General features: G+C 34.7%; 1 pseudogene; it reads left to right on the plus strand.

The window, feature by feature from the left end:
• The first annotated feature begins 205 nt into the window (after window positions 1-205).
• LOC123914853 lies at window positions 206-7,899 on the plus strand (annotated as a pseudogene).
• Window positions 7,900-12,779: the final 4,880 nt, after the last annotated feature.

The following is a 12,779-nucleotide window of genomic DNA, read 5'->3' on the forward strand; positions in this document are numbered from 1 at the left end:
ATAATTATGGGGTGCCAACATAGTTGGGATGTCATAGTTATCATGTGATGCATATGCACGCTAATGTTTTATAAAAAAAAAAAAAAAAAAAAAAAGCTAGAAGAATATTGAAGTGCAATGTCGATCCAACATGTACGTCGAGCAAAATATTTATTGTGTTGGTGCATGTTTGCGAGATGATGGAGGCAGGTTTGTAAAGGCATACATGAAGAGATTAAAAGGATCACCACACATAGCTTTAGCAGAGGCATTAGGTGTTCTTGATGTATTGAGATGGCTACAAAATGTGCACACAACAGCAGCTCCTATAACTATTGAAATAGATTGGCTTCAGGTAGTACAAGCAATCAAGTCAAAGAAGTCAAATAAAACCAACTTTGGAGGTATTATAGAAATGTGTCGTAGTTTATTAGTCTTGAATGAAAACTGTAAGGTTAGTTATATTAGGCGACAAATCAATCGAGTAGCTCACAATTTAGTTCAAGCATCTCGATTTATTGCTAGTCCCCGAGTTTTTAATTATTGTACACCTTATATTGAACAAATTATCATGTATGTATAAAAAAAAAAAGACAAAGCACATTTCATTGAAGTAAAAGCATATTAAGGACATATTTAAAATTGGATTTCTATTATAAAAAAATAAATTAGAATTTTCGAGTGGTTTCAGCCTCCTTCTAATCGCAGTTACTCCCTACAAAGTCTAACCCATCATCACTTGATCAAGTAACTATTGATATAATAATTTTTTTATTGTTTGAGGCCCAAGTATAATGCAGGGGACATGAAACAATAAAAAAACTAAAAAAAGAATAAAAGTGGACGGACCATGCATGCACTGTGGCGAGACTGGCGAGTGAGTGTGAACGTAAAACAGTTGTAATTAGGGCGCCGCCGTCCCTTCTTATTCTCTCTGATTCGCTCCTTTCCCCTATGAGGGCATTGCTGTAATTTTGGAAACCCTTTTATAGTCCTTGTGACACATTACAATCATCTCTTCTCTCAATATTCTGTTTCTTCGTCTCTTTAGTTTTATTTCAACGAATCCACACCTTCCAAACTGTTACAACCTTGCTTCTCGTTATCCACTATGTTCATCGTAAGTTCTATTGTTTATTATTATTATTATCATTATTTTAGGGTAATCAATTTGTGATGTTTGTTTATGTGTTTTTGTATACAGGAACTAGATTGTCCTGCCAGTGTCAGAAAACAACTGGCAAACCTGTTTGCTCAAGCTCTCAAAGCAACTGTGCCTACTGAACCTGATGTAGTCCCTTTGATTGATGCATGCGTTGCAAAAAATGGTGCCAAACATGCTGATTATCAATGGTAACTTGTTTCGAACTTTGGATTGACTTATTTGAGTTTATATACATTACTCACATAAGCATTTGTCATGCTATATGTGAGAGATTATGGAACAACTTATGATTGACTTATTTGAGTTTATATGCATGCATTACTGACATAATAAGCACTTGTGAGATTATTTGAGAGAGGTTATGAAACAACTTATGATTGACTTATTTGAGTTTATATGCATGCATTACTGACATAATAAGCACTTGGGAGATTATTTGTGAGCGTTTATGGAAACAGCTTATGATTGGCTTATTTTAGTTGCACTGTATATTGCCAAAAGAAGCTTATTTGCAACTTAAATCAATATATATTTATTTTTTTGAATCCTGGATGCAGTAATAATGCAATGAGTCTTTTTGCTAAGATTAAAGGAAAAAGCAAGAGGAGTTCAAAAGTCCACGTTCACTTGGAGAGGTAAAATCAGAGATAATTTCCTTAGTTTCCCCCCCCCCTTTTTTTTAATCCTTTTTATTAATTACTGATTTTGGAATTACATTTTGTTTGTTATTTTTGTCTAATTTAAATCTGTGTTCTTGTTTGTGTAGGGCATTATGAAAAATCTTCCTCCATCATAAATGATAGAATCATGCTCTTTTGCTGGTCCTGGATTTGTAAATATTGTCTTATCAAGGAAGTCGATAGCACAGGTGATTGATTGCATTTATATCTGTAGTTTAAAATTAGAAATAGAATGTATTGTGGGTATGCATGTCTCCACAATTTATAGGCTAGTGTCTGAATTGTAGTGTGCTCCTAGCGTGTGTTTTTTAGATTATGCACTTAACAGAAAAAAAATATCTCCTGCAGAGCATACAAAAGATGCTTACCGATGGTATTGATTCCTGGGCACCTCGCCTTCCAGTCTAGCAAAAGAAATGCATGTTGGTCATCTGAGGTCAACCATTATTGGGGACACGTTGGCACGGATGCTTGAATTTTGCCAGCCTGAATGTCTGATCCGCCAAAATCATATCGGTGACTGGGGAACTCAGGTAAATTTAATCTCCAAAGTAAACTACGATATTTTGTACTATGTGTTTTCATATAGTTTATTTTTGGGTTATGGTTTTCTTCTAGCTTTGTTTGGGACCGATAGGCAATAGCTGATGTAACATGTAAGTAGTTTTTTTTAATCGCATTCATGATGAAGAACATTAATTGCATTCCTTTCAAATTAAATGAAGTTGTGGAGCCATAAAATAATAATTTAGATATTGAACTATTTAAATTGCGACCAAATTAACAATGTTTACACATGACAGACTTGCTTAAGTTATAGAACATTCTTTTTTGGATGATCTTATTTGGGTATTGGAGCATATGGCTTAAAATTGATGCATTGATTTTGCAGTTCGGAATGTTGATTGCACACCTCTTTGAGGAATATCCGAACCCAGACAATGTTAATAAGTCTGATATTGGAGATCTACAGGTAAGATAACATTTGGAAGTGAAATGCATACCAGTTTTTAGTTTACTAGTTGCATGCCTATTGCCATTGAATTAAATGTAATTAATAAATATGCATTTACATTCCAAGACATCTAGAAGTTAATTTGTTACAAATACCCTGTAACCTAAATAGATAATATAAGCTGCTACTTTCTCATGAAACTGCCAACAGCCTTTAAAAGATAAGTATTTGATTTTCTTGGCGAATAAGCTGTATACTGTGTTTGCGAATAAACTTTTTAACCTAACAGTTTTTTCTGTAAATCAGATCAACACTTCCATTTCCACTTTTTGTTGTTTTTTAAAATTGGAAAATGTCAATGTGAGATTCAGTAATAAATTTTCAGGACTATGCTTGACTGCAGATACTAGTTATTAGTATAAATGATTAATCAACCTTGAAGTGACCATATTTATCGGTCTTTATGGATAAGATATTTATGTTTTCATTGTTATTTAGCTTCAATGCAAAATTATTTTAGTTATTCTGAAATTATTGGAGTTGGTGCATTTTTAGGCATTCTATAAGGCCTCAAAATTGAAGTTTGATAAGGATCCTAATTTTAAGTTAAATGCATAGCAGTCAGTGGTCAAGCTCCAGGTAAATTTTACTTAATTTTCCCCCCCTTTCTGCCCCCTATTTGTGAGATCACAGGGAATTGGTTATTCATTTTTTTGTTTGCCTGAATTTTGATTTCAGGGAGGGGATCCAAAGTATCTCAAGGCATGGAAGCAAATATGCGATATTAGTAGGACTGAATTTAACAAGGTCTATCAACGCCTTGGAATTCGTTTGGAAGAGATGGTAATGGTTCTAATTTCTGTTGTATCCCCCATGAAGAATTTCTTATCTTTTTCTTTTCTCTTGCTTTCGTGTTGGGCCTCTTAGAATTCTATGTGTGCCTTATATATGTTTGGTTTTGTAGAAATTATGTCTGTTGGTATGGCTTTGATTATGTATTTTAGCCACAGATATACTACATTCTATGTAGTAAATTGTGTCTTCTTCCTTGTTCTGTGATGGCCATAAGTTGGCTTGTTGCTTGAATTAGCATTAGAGAACTATGCGATATCTAGCTCACTCATAAGCTTGTTGGTTTTTTCTGTTTGAATTCTATTCTTAGTTCAATTCTTAGTTCAACTAGACTAATTAGTTATTATTATGACTCCTTTATTTTCCTATTGTTGCAACAATAGATTTGGTCACAGTGAGTGTAGTTGTAGCAGCAATTAATTTGGATAAGCATACATTGTAGCAAAAAATTGATCAAAAAATATCTTGAATTTATTTTAGCAGTCATTACAGATTTTATTTTATTGATTAACAATGTTGTGTTTTACTTTGTAGTGATGGGTGGTGTATTTGGCCACAGCCAGAAAGCTTCTTTAATCCATTAATCCCTCCAACTTTGAAGAAACTGGAGAAATTAGGGCTGATTGAAGACAGTGATGGTGCTCGTGTGATATTTGTTGAGGGTGTAGACATACCACTAATTGCCGTGAAAAGAGATGGTGGCTACAACTACTTTTCAACCGATCTAGCATCACTTTGGTTAGTTTTTAGTTTTAGATTTTTTGGATATCTTCTTGACACTTGTCATGTGACTCACATGAATATTGATTAACAATATTGTGTTTTACTTTGTACTGATGGGTGGTGTATTTGGCCACAGCCAGAAAGCTTCTTTAATCCATTAATCCCTCCAACTTTGAAGAAACTGGAGAAATTAGGGCTGATTGAAGACAGTGATGGTGCTCGTGTGATATTTGTTGAGGGTGTAGACATACCACTAATTGCCGTGAAAAGAGATGGTGGCTACAACTACTTTTCAACCGATCTAGCATCACTTTGGTTAGTTTTTAGTTTTAGATTTTTTGGATATCTTCTTGACACTTGTCATGTGACTCACATGAATATTCAAATTCTATTATTATTTAGTCAAATTAGTTTATCTTGAATGTCATACCTTGTGGTATGAACTTTTGTGGTTTCAGTATTGAAGTACTAATAAGAAGAGTACAAGAGTAGGTTAGGTCAAGGCCGAAATGTATTCCAATAGTTAGACTTGGAGGTATAATACAAAGAAAATATGTATCGATAACTATTATCAACAAGCATTTAGATTTGAATGTTTGCTGTCAGACTGATTTTGTGATAGGATATTGTGATTCGTGTCACTGGCCTTTGATAGGAAAGAGATTTTACGATTGTTTGAGTGTTTCTATGTATATACACTGTTTTTGTCTAAAATTTAGCATACATGTTTCTATTTGTCTGTATTTTTATCTGAGTATGGAACAGGAAATAGATACTGTGGAAAATAAACAATTTTAGTTACCTTAGTCACTTGAACTTGTAGGTATCGTCTGAATATTGAAAAGGTGGATTGGAATATATATGTTACAGACGTCGGGCAGTGGCAACATTTTTACATGCTTTTTAAGGTACGTTCCAATTAACTGATATATTGTTAGTGCTACTGATAATAATATTCTAATGAATTTTCTAGCCTGACTGACATGCCTTTTGATTTATCTTTCAGGCCTTCAGGCGTGCAGGGTGGCTCCCAAAAGACGAAAATGAATATCCAAAATGCACTCATATAGGTTTCGGTCTTGTTCTTAGCGAAGAAGATGGAAAGTGATTTAGGAGTCGAGCGAACGAGACTGTTCGATTGGTTGATTTACTTGATGAAGCTAAAAGGCGGTGTAAAGATGCCCTTCTTGAACGTGGTAAATACCAGTTACCTATTGCAGTTTTATTTCTCCCTTCCTGCGAGCCAGAATCAAAGAAACAGAGTTTCTGTTTGTTTTAGGTCTGTTAAACTGATATTTATCATTACACAGTTAACCTTTTAAGTCCTATGTCATGTAGATAATGCTAAAGATTGGTCAGAGGAAGAGATTGAGAAAACATCAGAGGCAATTGGATATGGGGCAGTTAAGTAAGTTCTTTATCTCAACAATGTTTAACCATATTTAAAATATAATAAACCAACATTTTTTCCAGCAATAATATGTAGTTAGCTTAATTGTATGTGTGCATATTTTATTGTGCTAAATTGGAACCAGGTGTATTATCTTGCAATTTCCTGTTTACGTAATTTCAAAAGTTTGTGTTTTGGATTATATTCTGTTCTGAATCTGGTTTATATATACCTAACTTAACTGAGGTTTAGAGTATATATTTAGGGATACTTTTTTCTTTCCAAAAAGGCTTGTATTTAGGGACGTGGGTAGTAAAAGCTGAAGCACAGGTTGCTTAGTTTTTGCTTAGTTTTTTTTTCCCCCCTCATGCTAAATGTTCCTCATATGTCGGGATTTATTTTTCTTATCAAATGACTCTACATATGGTTTTGGTGTGACTTTAAAGTGTTCCTGTTTTCTGCTTTTGACTTTGTTCTTGGAATGCTGAATGAGCTGCAAACTTGTTGCCTATCGTTTTTCATGCTTTGGATGTATTTGCAGATATGCTGACTTGGAGAACAATCGAACAACAAATTACACTTTCATCTTTAATCAGATGCTTAATGACAAGGTGCATATACTGTTTGTTTTCAAATGCTCGTCAACTTACAATAGAAAAGCTTGTAGATTTTGTAACAATTATTGATGCCCCGTGGCCCCCAGACCTGTCGTGAAATATTTATGAAGTCTGAAGCTATAAATTTTTCTCCTATTTACAATTGCTGTGAGAACTGCTAAAAAACATCTTTTAAGAAATGTTTGAGTTCATTCTTCATCACCCATGAAACAACTAATGTGAAGTTATAAATGTCTCACCTTTCTAAGCTTTTTGTCCAACTATATTTGCTGTATGCACATGCTAGGATCTGTTCCATTATCAGGAAATCTGGTAAAGACATAGAAGAACTAAAAAAGGTAATTTTTCTAATATTCATGATAAATTTGATGAAAAAAGTGTTTTAATCACTTTTTTTTTTATCATATGCTTAATTTAATAATGTTTAAACACATGTATTGTGCCTAGGTTTTATACTAGAGTAGATCTTGGTTGAATTGATATGAGTCAGACTTGATGAGTCAATTAAGCACTAATCTATTATGATTTTTTATCATATGCTTAATTTAATAATGTTAACCACATGTATTGTGCCTAGGTTTTATACTAGAGTAGATCTTGGTTGAATTGATATGAGTCAGACTTGATGAGTCAATTAAGCACTAATCTATTATGATTGGCGTATGACTCGGTACAACATTTGTGTTACATGCATAATAATATGCTGGCTAAAAATCAACCGATGCAAATTTTACATGCTTCATATCTTGTTTATTAACTTGTGACAGACTGGGATTGTGGTGTTGGATCATGAAGACGAGCGTACATTGGGTCTTCATTTACTGCTTTTTACAGAGGTAAAAGTGAAACATTTTTTCTTGAGATTTATACCTATAGCACATGCTATACTTTGTTAATCTGTGTCCATAAGAAAAGACCGGGTCATTAGGCAACTATACGATCATGTGTGCATATTGCTTTACAATCCAAAAAATATATTTACTTGCATGACTTTTTTATATCTTTCAGGTTTTTGTGGAGTCATGCTCGAATTTGTTACCACATTTGTTGTGTGAATACCTATACAATTTGTCTGAAATCTTCACAAAGAAATTCTATTCTAGTTGTCAGGTATCCAAATCTATATATATTTCTTCCATGTATGAATTTGAATGCCCTTCCGTATCCTATTTGCTGTAATATTAATTTGAATGCCTCTTTGTCAGGTTGTTGGGTCGCCAGAGGAAACTAGTAGACTCTTGTTATGTGAAGCAACACTTGTTGTGATGAGACATTGCTTCTATCTCCTTGGAATTGAACCAGTCTACAAGTTATGAGCTATCTGAATGAGGAGGAGTTCAAGAGCAAGATTTTTGGAATAGACTTCAATTTTAGTGTATAGAAGTATAGGGAACTTCTAATATGAAACTTATTGTTCATGAATCACTCTACCTTTGTTTTGTTTATTATATTTCTAGGTGATAACTTGAAAATAGTTAGAGTGTTGATATTAGATGCAAGTGTCTTAAGGGCATATGATAATCAACTTAATATAGAAATATTCCTCTCAAAATTGTGCATTCAATTTTTCAAAAGTCAAATTATTGTATTTCCAATGCAATAATTCTACCATTAGATTTCTTAACATGCGTCTTAGGACACATGTTAATAAGACCTTGATTTATAACCGACAACAAGGTCCCTTTCAATTTTCAGTTGGTGTGGCGACAATTGTTTTTCAACCGATTGCAGACCTTTCAAAGAATCTACTAACTTTTTAAGATCATTTTGTTTGTTGTTTAAACTGGAGACATAATTTGTCAAAAAAAAAAAACTGGAGACATATAAAACAAATATAAAAAAAAAAAAATTAAATATGAAAATGTAAACTGAGTTCAGTAAAACATTTATACAGTTTAGTATGTTCTGTGTTTGTACATGATTTAGAGATTATTAAAATATTCAAAAAACAACTCTCTAAAAAAGTTGCTTTATTGTTCAATAATTTAGAGATATTATTAAAAGGAGTAGAAGTTGTTTTTGTTTCTCTACTTTAATGAAATTTTATTTTCTTATAAAAATATTTTTCAAGAGAAGCTACTAATTAAATTCTCTTTTTTAAAAAAAAAAAAAAAAACCGTAACAAATGGAGGATAATTTCCAATTCTTTTTAAAAAGTTTGTGTTAAAGAAAGAACACTAACAATTAGGCTCATAATCTTCAAGGTAGAAATCAATTTTATACATTTTGAATTATTTTTGTCACTCAAAATTGAATGCAATTATATACTTAAAGCACATTTAAAAAAAAAAAAATCAAAACAAATTTAGATAATATCCACCTCCAATATAGATGTTCATTTTTTTTCCTCTCAAGATTGTCAAACCTCCCTCCATAGAATTGCAGTTAGATTTTTCAAATTGGAGTAGAAATGGTAAGTTTTCTCTCAACTACGCTTATTCTATTTTCATAGACAAAAATCTCATTGAGAGAAATGATTTCCACCTATTTAAGTTGGTTTTCTCTCAACTCCGCTTATTCTATTATGCATGTCTTAAAGATTGTGATGAAGCAAGAAATTTTGGTCCCCAATCATCAAACCGGATTATTTGGCAAAATTCTTTAGCCTAGGTCTCATGTTTTGGCTTGAATGGAACTTTGACAATGAAGATATTGGAAATACACTTTGGAGTTGGTGACATTTTTTGGCGTTTCTATTAATGTTTTGTGGAAGGATCATAATGAAATTGGTGTTTAACCAATACTCAAATCTTTGACAAAATTGGCACCTTCAAATAGCTAGCCAAGTGCAAATGGTTGTTGAAAGTATTGCTAAACCTGCAGCTTATATGAATAATTTTGGTTTCACCGTCCATATTAAATGGGAGCCCCCTCCTGCATGTACTCTTAAGTTTAATGTTGATGAAACACATAGCAAAAAGAGTCACTTCTCAGCTTGCGACGGATTACTTGGAGATGCTCAGGGTGTCCTTATCCAAGGTTTCTATTACAATTTTGGTCGCTGGCACGCTCGCAAGTGTACGAGTATATGTCGTTGTAATAAAAAGAGTATCAAATTCATAGGGACTTGTGAGATTAGAGGCATATAACACCAAAATTATAAGACTAATAAGAAAGTGAATTGATGTGATGATGACCGAAGATAGTTTGAATTTGTTTTGCAAAGACAAGTGATATCAAGAAACAAACAATTAGAATCGCAATTTGTCCCGATAATTTTGGTTATGCTATCCTCTCCTTACTCTAAGACACCGAGTATGTTTAAGAATGGAGTATTGATTTGTATCTACGTGCACTCTCGAGTCAATTAACGGAAGGCTCCACGTAGTGTGTTCATCTCTTACCTCAATCATATGGTTAGAGGGATAACGAAGCTTATTAAGCCCTGACATATAAATCCTTTCGCCCAAATATCCCAAGAAAGTAAAGGTTATTTTCATGCTTTCGGCTACTCCTGTCTAATTCTTCATATCATATTGATCATCATATTCACAAGACAATCAAAAACAAAGAATAAGATTAAACGTACAAGACACCATAGAATAAAGTAAGGAAAGAAAACAATAACCTCCACCAAATGACTCCTTGCAACTCCAAGGTAAAGTGGACTACTCACATTTGATCATGGTGAACAACCACAAACATAAGGACTCAGAACATAGAAAATAAAAGAGAAAACTTTATTTAGTAATATGAAATGTTTACAAGAGATGGAAGATGAGTTTTACATGAGAGAAAGACCCTATATATAGTCACAAATCATGAGATTTTGTGGCTTTCGAATAACATAGGAGTTACAAAAAGTTAAATGGCCATAAAGAGAAAAAAATGGAAGGCCAAAAATTGGCTGATGCATATTAGACCGGTGTGTCATGGCCGTGAGATGCTCTGTCACGCCCGTGACAGGGCTTTAGAGTGTGAACCTTTGATTCTTGTTGCCTTTGATGGGTCTCTTTATGACTGTTATGCACTATTTGGATTGATGGTACAGAACGGAATGGAGTGGAATGGAACATAATGGAATGGAGTGGAGTGGAACGGAATGGAACACAAATTCAATTCCATTGTTTGGATATTCAATGATGGAATGGAACAAAATTACCACTCCATCATTTGGAAAGTGAACGGAATGAAATAAATTATAACATTTTTATTCCAACTTTACCCTTATTTTAAAACATTAAATTCTAGGCAATAATTTCATTAGTCATCTATAACAAATTTCAAAAAATAAAATAAGAGCATTCTCAAAATAGAGCATTTTTTTAGGTAAATTCTAATATGGACCAGTCGTGAATAACATTATAACGAATACGAATTTTACAAAATCCACCGTTAGATTGAAAGTTTATATCATATAGATCATCCATAGAAAAATTTAGAAAAATTGAAAATCATTTGATATGTTATTGAGACACATCAAGATTAACGGTTTATTAAATAACGTAAATCTTGATGGGTCTCAATAACATATCAAATGATTTTTTAAAAATTTTAAAAAATTTATGGATGATCTATACGATATAAACTTTCAATCCAACAATGAATTTCGTAAAATTCATATTCGGCAGATCACTTGTCCACGGTGGATCACTTGTAAAGGTGGTCATCGTAGCATTAGCCATTTTTTTATACTGCCAAAATAGAGCATGTTCATTGATGCTCAAAAGACACTTCCTGATGTATGTATAAATAATGAGACAAAGAACAAACACAATAAAGAAAAAAAATGCCACACGAAAAACACTCATACAAAGGCTCTATTTTGAATTAGAAAAAACACTAATACAAAGGTCCTAAACTTCATTCATGCTCATCTACTTAAACATAGAATTATAAAAACTGAAACTTGCATATGCACACTAAATGAAAATTGCATCAGAACCGATAGCAACATGCATGACTATTTTTTTTTTACAGTAAAAAGAACAATCTATTTTCATTTTTTTGGACAATGATCAATAAAAAATGGCATGCTTTGTTGGACAATGAAAAATTAGCAATCAACAAATAGAAGAAGTGAGGTATGTGGGTATTTGAGAAGAGGAAAGAGAGAAATAAAATAAGGTTAAAAGAGTAATATTAAAAATATGAATTTCTATTTCATTGGATACACCCCAAATTGGGGGGAATGAAAAATTGAAGGATTGAGTGGTATAGAATGGAATTGGTACCATTGGGTTTTGTTCTGGACTAGACTAATGCTAGTCCACCTAGACCCTCACAAAGTCCACATGGCTTGCCCAACCACCTCCATGTCAGCATGGCACAACCTCTCCACCAAGATAGGGTAAAATTACTACTCTACCCACTATCTAAGGGTAATATCTTGGCAGTCCCTCTTAATGGGCCTTGGCTTGTCCAGCCCACTAAGAGGACCTTTGGCCCAGAGCTGGGGGCTATAAATACTCTCCCTCTTGGGAGAGCAAGGTAGAACACTATTCATTATCACAATTACTCTCTCTCTCTAACTTCTCTCTAGTATCTCTGTTGCTCTCTATTCCTTGTCTGACTTTGGCATCGGAGCACCTGCAGGTACGACCCCCCCCCTCCGTGGACCATCTGCTCGGATTGCTGCCTTCCACCTGCTCAACGGACTTCCAGCTGGCCTTCTACCTGTTCTGATCAACAGTTAAGATCAGTGGCGCCGACTGTGGGGATCTGAGTTCTCCCCTTCTTTGTTTCGAGCAAGAAAACCAAAGAACAAAACCGATCAATCACTTTTTCATCATGGCCAGTTCATCTCATTTCAACAATGACGTTGAGGACGCTGCTCCTCCATCTTCTCCCCGTCTGTCTCCTGCTCTCATCACTGACCTCCAGGCCCTCCCCGAGTCTGACCCTAGAGACGGGCAGGAAACTTCCTGGACTTCTGAGGATGGCGACTTGGTCGTCTTGACTGAGAAGCAGGTAGGGAAGCGCCCTCAGTCCGAGCAGGGCAAATCAGCAGAGACCGACTTATCCACTGCTTCAGTTACCAATGCTGAACTAGCAGCACTCATAGCTGCCCTGAAACAAACCACCGAAGCTCTCCAAGGCCAGAATCGCCGAATGGACGAGCAGAATCTGAGACTCGATCGCTTGGAAAGGAATCAGCGACTCTCAAGGAACAACTCTCCCCCGAGGAGAACTCCTACTTCTCAATCCCCTCCTCGTCAGGAAACTGTCAGGCAACGACGACCTGCCCTTGAGAGGATTGAGCAGCCTGGCAAGAAAAGAGACCATGTCTCCCCTCCCCGCGAGGGTATATCTTCTCCAAATGTGAAAAAAGGAAAAATTGTGGACCGAACACCTCCTCGTCGTCATTCTCCCCAGGGACTCAGCTTGATGACCAAACAAGGGCAGCCAGTAAGCCGCAGCCATCACACTGACCATTTCTCCAGGAGCCCAACTCCTGATCGTGAGGGCTCACCTCCCC

The sequence above is a fragment of the Trifolium pratense genome, linkage group LG3, assembly GCF_020283565.1.
Source record: "Trifolium pratense cultivar HEN17-A07 linkage group LG3, ARS_RC_1.1, whole genome shotgun sequence".
Classification (NCBI taxonomy): Eukaryota; Viridiplantae; Streptophyta; class Magnoliopsida; order Fabales; family Fabaceae; genus Trifolium; species Trifolium pratense.